Source organism: Plectrocnemia conspersa, unplaced genomic scaffold (genome assembly GCF_051122295.1).
Source record: "Plectrocnemia conspersa isolate PC_06_02 unplaced genomic scaffold, ASM5112229v1 ptg000006l, whole genome shotgun sequence".
In the NCBI taxonomy this organism is placed as follows: domain Eukaryota; kingdom Metazoa; phylum Arthropoda; class Insecta; order Trichoptera; family Polycentropodidae; genus Plectrocnemia; species Plectrocnemia conspersa.
In genome coordinates, this window is record NW_028277170.1 from 7,661,771 (window position 1) to 7,671,040 (window position 9,270).

At 34.1% G+C, this 9,270-nt stretch overlaps 1 long non-coding RNA gene across 3 annotated transcripts; it reads left to right on the forward strand.

The window, feature by feature from the left end:
- The first annotated feature begins 1,904 nt into the window (after nt 1-1,904).
- Nucleotides 1,905-8,417, forward strand: LOC148234142 (uncharacterized). Of its 3 annotated transcripts, none has more exons than XR_015810140.1 (6): nt 1,905-2,002; nt 2,583-2,753; nt 2,835-2,946; nt 4,501-4,788; nt 5,007-5,088; nt 5,342-5,937. It is a non-coding gene; the product is annotated as an uncharacterized LOC148234142 (long non-coding RNA). The 3 variants fall into 3 exon arrangements; XR_015810139.1 differs by lacking the exon at nt 5,342-5,937 and adding an exon at nt 7,534-8,417 and having other exon boundaries at nt 1,908-2,002; XR_015810141.1 differs by having other exon boundaries at nt 1,920-2,002; nt 5,345-5,937.
- The last annotated feature ends 853 nt before the right edge of the window (nt 8,418-9,270 follow it).

Genomic DNA, 9,270 nt, shown 5'->3' on the forward strand with positions numbered 1-9,270 from the left:
TTCTTAAGCAACAAAATAAATGTGACTATCAAATACTTTCAATAAAGCAATATACGAAACTGAGTCAAATTAAAACATAAAAAAATCTTATACCGTATTGTATTGAGTAAAAACATTGTTTTTACCAACACAAGTTCGTGAATACCTCTAGCAGAATATCTGTGCAGCCATTTGTGCACCGCTTACTGCATCTTTTTGTTGTACTTAAACCGCTTACGTCTTACATCGGGAAATAAAATGAAGGCATATTTCAGTTTACTGACTTATAAAATATATATAAGCTATTTCACAATAACAAAATATTAAGAAAATAGCATTTTTTAATTAATTAAATTGTCAATTACACTGAAATATATTGGTACTTATTTGCCAGTAAATTACTGTAAGTCATTTTATCCCAAAGGTCTTAGCAGACTATTAGTTAAATATAAAAAATAAGGTAAACTAAAAATAAATGAATAATAATATACCCCTAACATGATGATGGCGGTCGATCGTCATGTGTAATATTGGTAAATAGTGACAGAAAACTTAGCTATCTTTAACGGAGATAAGGACAATTTGTCTATTCACAAGCGCAATTATACCGAAATTAATTTATGTGACCCTGGTGATCTGGACCTATTTAGGATCGGTAAATGTCTATTTTTACAATTAATTTGTGAATATAGTTATATTTTGAAATAATCAAAATGAGATAAAGATATACACTATGTAAGTTTTAGTTTAATTCCATGGATCAAATCTAATATTAATGGATCACCAAGCAGAAATTTTAAGAAAAAACTGTCATTGAATCATTGCTTAAAAAAACAATAAGCTTGTTTTTGTAGCAACTTATAATACATAAACCAAAGTAAAGAGACTCTTAAAACTAGTTATCGCAGAGACGTACAAACTTTCGTTCACTACCAGCTTACGTGGTGGAGATACAGCAGGCTCACACGGCCGTTTATACAAAGCAGTACAAGGAGGCTACTTTTGCATCCATACCAAAACCACTACCAGCGCCAGCACAACCTCCGGAAACATTACCAACCCGTGCAATTAGGCTCCTGGAAAAGCACTGGATCTTCAATACCAGAAAAATACATGCGCCATAATGTATGGCCCATAGCATTAAAATGAAGCGCAAAAAGTGGCATAGGCGTAATTTTGCGTTGATCGAGTGCATCGAGTCAGGACCGGCCAGAAAATATTCAGCTCCCCGGCCTCTAAAAATTTTTATTTTTTGAACCTAAAATAGATAATCTCAGAATAACGAACAAATATTTCCTAGGTGACTTTTTTAGTTCTCGCATCATCTATAAATAACCAAAATTCCCAAATTACTTTTTTGTCAGTTGGACGGTGCTGCTTGTGCTTATACAAACTTTTAACATCGTGTTAAAAATAATCAAATGGCACCTTTTTTGAAATAATTGGCGCCCCGGGCGATCGTACAGCCCGCCCCTCGATTCAGCTCTGCATCGAGTATATTAATATTTACATTTAGTAAATAAATCTGTGTAAAATTTAAATAAATATTAAAACAATAGTGGCTGGGTTCAAATATATCAGTATTTATTTATATACTAGAAAAAGGGGACATGTTTTTGAAATGTAAAAAATTTAAACACAATAATTTATTTATATAAATAAATGTTTTTATTTTAAATCTATGTATAAATATATATTTATAAATATTTATTTTTAGCAATAATAATAACAACAAAACACTGGCTGAAAAATACAGCAAACGAGTGCTGTTAAATAGTGTCATGAAAACTAGTTTTGATTAAAATTCTTTAAAGATAATATCACGTTAGTAAACTAACAACCAACGTCAAATAAACGGTGAACTGGTAGATTAAATATTTTATGGTATGGTATGTATTATTTTGTGGAAATTTTTATGGCCAAAAGATATAGTTATGGCCAAAAAATGAGAGTCTGCGTTTTGTCAAATTAGCTGTCAGATATGTTCGTTAAAATAAGCTGAATCGTTTGAAAATGGTATCTTGTGAGTAAACTAATAACGATGATTAAATAAACATTGAATCAATTGATTATATTGTTATAGTTTATTTTATCATATTGCTATTTTTATCGTTTTAACTCCTATGAAACGGTTTTGAAATGTAATAACTTTACTAAAATCTAATATTGGCAACCTCCCAATCTTATTAAAACAATTTATAATAAATAGCTGTTTCTAGTTATACACAAGAAAAAAAGTCTGATCTCATAGGTCAAGATAATCTTGTAATTCTGGTTTAGTTTTTCGTAAATTGATCTATTTTGTGTTAATGAACTCATTTTAGCCCACCTGAATAAATTTATCAGCATGGCGAAATTACAATTTACCTATTTTAACATATAATTCTATATTCTTATCAGCTCACTATTATGTAAAACTATTATTGTGCATAATGTACAACTAGTTAGAATGTCATTACGTGTCGAACTATGCAGAGTAAACAAGTTTTACACTTGTATTGTAATTGTGAGATTTGCATTTGACTAATATGTGATTGTCCTATAATTTATTAATACAATATCTTTTCCTAGAACTTTTTTATATTATTTCTTTTTACTTTCAGGTTATAAAAGAACAACTCAAAAATTTTAAAATGAAGCACCACACCACAATGCGCCACAATATAAGGATTTATTTTTAAAGCAATTAGTCAAATATCACAATACAATGAAGATTTTGAAGGCAGTACGCTCTACTATTTATAGTGGCATAATCAGAGGATTGCCTTGAACAAGTAGGTTTTTCAAAATATTACACATATTGATGAAAATATGTAAGAACTCTAGTAACATCATTAAGAATATGTTCTTCGCAGAATTTTTTGATAGCCGAGCTGAATATGCAGTACATAAAAGATGATACCATGAACATATTAAGAAAAGTTCCTGAACCAAATAATTACTTTTGGGTGATCTAAAGTCAAAAAGGTATATGAACAAGCTAGAAATTTGTATATCAGGTTGTTCCATAAGTCTGCGTTTTTTAGGTGCGGGTTAAATGAGTTAAAAATTAAAACGTTGAATACTTTTGCTAAATTATATATCCTCCCTACAATTATTATCTACATGTTAGTAAAAAAATGTATATTTGATTCGAAAAATATTGTATTTTGGAAACAATTCAATCTTTAATGTCGTTTTTTATATTCATTTTTGTAAAATATTTTTTTCTGCCTAAAAGCTGTTGCAGGGATATAAATAGATGATAATCGTTTAGAGCATTGTTTGAAGAATACGGTAGGTGAGAAAGGAGTTCCCAAGAAAATTCATTGATCTTTTCTATCGCCTTCTTGGATACACAAGGTCTTTTTTATGGTCTAAGTCGCTTTTAAACGAATTAGCTGAGCACACAGTTTGTCTTAATTGTCTGACTATAATCCAATAACTCATAAATAATTATGCCCTACATAACCCACCAAATGCATAACATTATCTTATTGGGGTGTAATTCTGTTCTCGGGGCTGGAATTGGAAGTTGATTGGCATCCAACCACTGCCCTTTTATGTCGCGTGTTTAAATAAAGAATCCACTTTTCATCTTTAGTAACATTTCGACTCAAAAATTAATCTTTCTATTCTAGAATCATCAATTATTAGCATATTGAGATTCGCTGCGTGAGATTTTCATCTGATAATTTATGAGATACTCATTTTCTGCAAATTAGAACCATTCCTAACTTTCTAAATATTTGTGACTTGATGTAGGCAACACATTCAGCTTTCGTGCTAGCTTCTGTATCGTTAATCTTGGACCTGCTTTGATGGCAAGCCTAATATCCTTAAGGCTATTTTACATTATGCTAGTCGAGGATGCCAGCGACTTAAACGCTTAACACCAGTCACTGGAGAAGCCAATGCGCCACTAGCATGCCTGCAGAACAAATATTTTTGTTTTATTGGCACGCCAGCTCCCCCTTCCACAACACTACCGTACTGACGCAAGGCGAATAGCGCTTTTTTTGCAACAATAATTCTTTAAGTTGCTGGCACTGTGTAAACGGTAAGGCGCCAGTGACCCCAACTGGCATTCCAGTCCACTGGCACTTCAACTTCCAACTGGCAGCGTGTAAATCAGTCCTTACTAACAACCCATAAATACTACTCGCCCTTACGTAGATATTCAAGGTCAAAATTCCCAGAACAAAATTTTTAAAACCACATTTGACACTTTATAAATTTAATAGCATCCCTGCCCATTGCATTAGGGATGTTTTTAACTGCTATTGTTGCCTTATGACCGAGTTGAAAGTATCTAAATAAAAAATATCACGTTACTAAATAACGTCATTGATATGACTACTGTAAACAAACACTAAAAGAATTGTGTTATTATCGGTTATTTATAAAAAGCTTAAAATTTTGCAAATGTAAGAAAGAAAAACGCAAAGACCAATAGGACAATCTAATATGTTGAAATTTTGATAATAATTTGTGCCTTAATATATGTTGTTTTACTAATATTGACTATTAAATTAATTTCAGTAACAGCCTAAGCAGCGTCTATAGATTCAGAGATAATAAACGGGACCAATCTTCACAAACACCATATAATACAGGCAGTGAACTGACTATTATTCACATGGCAACTGGTCACGCGAACATTGGTCACGTGAACATTGATCACAGAAAGATTGTTCACGTGGTCTATTGCTCACGCGAACATTGGTCATAAGGCAACTTGTTAACACAAAAATTGGTCACAAATCGATCGCCCACAATGCGATTGCTCATATGAATATTGCTCGCACGATTTAAGGAAAGGAAAGGAAAGTTATTTTTTAATATGTGTTTTATTTTAAAGTTTTTTCTTTACAATATCTTGAAATGTTTGCTCTATTGTTTATTTATTTATTTATAAATTTTGAAAAACTATTTATATACTTTAGTAATTTAATATATATATATATAATATTAACAAAATACAATCATATATAATATTCCAGATATACAATCACATATTTTAATCACTGTAAAATCTCGTCTATTAGATAACATTCAAGAAACTACACATGTATAAGCTGGCCATTGGCTGATATATTGCAAGTCATCGCTCAGAGCGGAACGATCAAGGTGAATTTTTCTTGATGCAATAATGGTTTTAATTTCTTTTGTTTATATACCTTGCTGTATACAACAATTTATTTACTACCCTAAATATTATCACTATATGGCACAAAAACGTAAAAATCAAAAACTCAAGAGCCCATGACTGAAGTTTTAGGAAAATTATAAAATTAATAAAAACTCAAATATTTGTGTGAATATTGTGTTTAGATTTCAATTATTGTACTACATAGTTTTTATGTTCATAATTATTTTTTAGAAGCCATGAGCGAGCAATAAGATGACCTTACATAAAAATGGAACCAAACTTATTCAGCTAAATAACTACCTGCAACACAATCATTATCACGCGATCGTCGTGAATGATAGTAGTCCCAAATATCAATAGATAAAAAATACGTTTTATTAGCATTTATATGGTTTGATCGACATTAAATTTCGATCCTATGTACTAAGTATATATTACATGTTCACGTGTGAAACATATCTGGCTTATTTGTAATTCGAATAATTATATTCAACCATGTCTAACGAATATACGCATTAAATTAAAACCAATGATAAATTCTATGTATTGCAAATCAAAAAACTTACTTTTTGGTCTCGGAGCCCTTCGATGGAACTTGAAATTTGAACATTTTATAACAACGATTTTTTATAACTGTTAATATAGTTTAATCAGTGTATACTTCTAATCCTTACACGCACTATGTATATATTTCACTTTCATAGCTCAAACGCACTTAGTTAATTTACAATCCAAATATTTATATTCAGTCAAATGGAACAACACATAAAAAATTGATGAAAATTATTGTAACGTTGTAAAATCAATAAAAACTGTTGTCACGCTGCTGTCAGCCAGTTTGATTTATATTTAAATGCTTATTTCTCATTGGTCGACAGACAGAGCCTCCAAACAAAAACAAAAGAATTTATTACCGGGGGCAATTTTTATTTTTATTAATTATAATTAAATATTTTTTCTTTGTGTGTATTATTATACACCATTTTCATACAGAGTGATACGATTAATATATTTACAAATTGAAAGATATTATTAACAGAGTAACAATTTGAAGCGAAAGCGGCTTAGAACAGTTATATATAGATTTTTTATATTTGTTGTATATAGTTTTATCTGTACAGATTTTTGAGTCTGACGGCTAATAAACATGCGAGTGAATTGTTGAGATCTTGACTGCCTGAGACCTTGGACGGTAAAGAAACTATCGGAGAGCTCATCTGTATACAAACATTACATTCGATCTTTCTCATTGTAAGTCTGGTTAGGTTTATGAGCTCGTTTGATACTTCAAACTCTGCCATCACCTCAAAGAGTTTACTTCTATTGATATTACCATACTCTGCTTTGAAGTCCACAAATACATTATAGTAGGCTCACTATACGTCCCGATTTTACACCAATGGTCCCAGTTTCACAAAATTTCTGAGATGACTATTTTTTATTTTAGCTCTCACCAGCATCCTGCATTCCAAGTGCATCTCAGCATCCCAAAATGTAAAAATTTCCAAAATGACCTTTTTCACTTACCTTTATAAATATTCTCGAGTTAGCATCCTGGCTCGCCAAGCCTAAAATAGCTCTTCACAAAATAGTTTGCAAACCCCTGGACTAGAGGACGGTACCAAAACCTAATGATCAACATACTTGTACTGAGAGTGTTACTACATGATCCATTACTTAAACCACTGCCGTTACCGGTAATAGGGCCCTACGAGTCCAACCCAATGGGTGGCATCCAGCTTTTTAGGGCCAAATGAGCGAGATCCACCCCCCGTAGTACTACGTTATTTGTTAGAGTCTCAGTAGTGTTTCTCCTGAGTGTTATTGGGAAACGCTTTCCTGTTGCTTAGCTTTTGCATAGCATTAGCGTTGCATGTCCCTGCATTTCTATGCTTCATCCTTGAACATCACTTTCGTGATGCCTCAGTTCCAGTTTCGACTCCTGGTCCCTAAGGGCCGGGCCCTTATTAGCCTGCTGGTTTGAAATGCAGTGCTTTGCTCGTCATTGATAGTCCAAAGGACGCTACCTCGGTTGGGTGTTCACAGAGTTAACTTCCTCTTAAGAGCTTGGGGTTTTTCAAGCTCAAAAGAGGTCCCTCACTCTCCCACACTGTTAACGGGAACTCCAGCGTGTGGTCGACTGGCGCCGAACATACTTGTACTCCAGAAAGTTTATTTAACAAAACTAGTGCCGAATAATTATACGAAGATTTATTTATTCGCTAACTTGCGTCTGATTTGGTCCCTTGCAATTGAATTCTAGATTTTATAAAGCTATCCATTTCATCATTATTCATAATTAAGAAAGATATTGCAAGTTTGGGTTTACGCCCCTAATATTAGCTCTAAAGCACACGATACGTATATACGTTCGAAATATTTATAGAAATTAAAATCATTACTATATTTTTTATATTTATCAGTTAATCGGAGTAATGATAAGTATATCGATCGTATATCGACCACCGAGACGATGGGCTTGCCGCCACCGATCACGTGACCCAGGAAGTACCCGGCGCCTTCTGCGAGCCGCCCGAGTCTACACTGGTTCGACAACGCTTGGTGGAGACTGCCTCCTCGCGCCTACTGGAGCCCTATACGCGCCTTCAGAAGCGGCGCCCATGGAGCCATAGAAGAAGAGCCGGGCCCCCACCTACAAATACGCGGCAAGCTGTCATCGGATAATTCAGCACGCGCGCGGCAAGCGGCCGGATAACCGAGACCTGCGCCGCCGCAACGATATCCGCGCCACCTGTCTTCGCTTTCCGCCACACCATACGTCACGACTTTGTTACCTTTGTGCTTCCAACATTTAATTTTTTTTATTTTTTAAACCAGCTTCACTGACCTCACCAAGTGTAGAGTTGTAACGCCAACCCCCCACCCTTTCTCTTTATAGCTGAATTTCGCAATTGTAAATTACTACGAAGGGGGGTGTAGGGGGCTTTTTTATATTTATAAAGATTTTGTTATGGCCAAAACTGGGCGGCACTCTGGTAACACTGACGTGACAGATTCTTCTCGTAGCGACTCTGGCGGGCTCGCACGCCGTAGCGCGATGCACTCGTATAAACATGTAATTATAAATCGTCAATAAAAGTACTACTGCAGCAGCTCAATCTGTGTATAATTGCCAACCATCAGATTAGTTTTTCGGCTTCTAATTGGCTTCAAAAGTCACACTATTTGACGTAAAATCTCACAATTTTTTTTAACAACTAGCATTTGTTCCTATTTATCTTTATAATATTTCTCGTTTAAATTGTGTTTAGTCGTCTTATATTAAATAAATATTGCACTAAAAAAATGTTTTTTACTATTGTTGGTTGAGAATATTTAGCGTTAATTTTCACACAATATACTAATAAATAGTAAGATCTAAAAGAATTACACTTAAAGTTATAAACCATCAAATAAACAACTCATTTAATAATATGCTGACAACGCTGACAAAACGGCGGCAGGAGGAACTTATTTGTTTTGGTGATGCAAAGGAAAAATGTCTCTTTTATAACTTTTTTAAAACAAATGCAATACAAATTTGAAGTGGCGAATGTGTGTTTACCACACGTTCGCCAAAGTGCTGACTGGACGTGATTAAATAACCTTTTCAACCGGTCAAGTCGGTGAACACATCAACGAACTCCAATATTCATTTATTCGTGGATATAAATATTTTAGTGCATTCAGGGTTAAGAACCACACTAGACGATCCCATCGCAAATATGCCGCCCCCAAGCAAGTGCCGCCCGGGCGCCCCCCCCCCCCTTCCCAACCATAGCTATGCCATTGAATCAGGCCCAGAAGAATGTCCCGTCATCAATTTCTCAAAGCCATGGTTAAGATCTGACGTTCAGTTTCCTTCACGATCTATACTGAAAATAATGTACAAGAAGAATAAATTGACTTAGCGAAAGGTGAAAAAGATTCGTCAAAAACAGAACGCCTATTGTCATCTAGAGAGGTGAAACTTTACCAGCGGAACGAGGTGAAATTAGCAACCAAATACTATCCAAGCACAGGAACAACCTGTAACTGAATTTCTTGAGTCTCCTGAAAAACTATTAACATATTAGTAGGGTTGTTTTAGAAACGTAACATCCACTTACTTCAGATTTGGCAATTATACGCCCGTTCTTATCTTTTGCTTAAAGAACTTG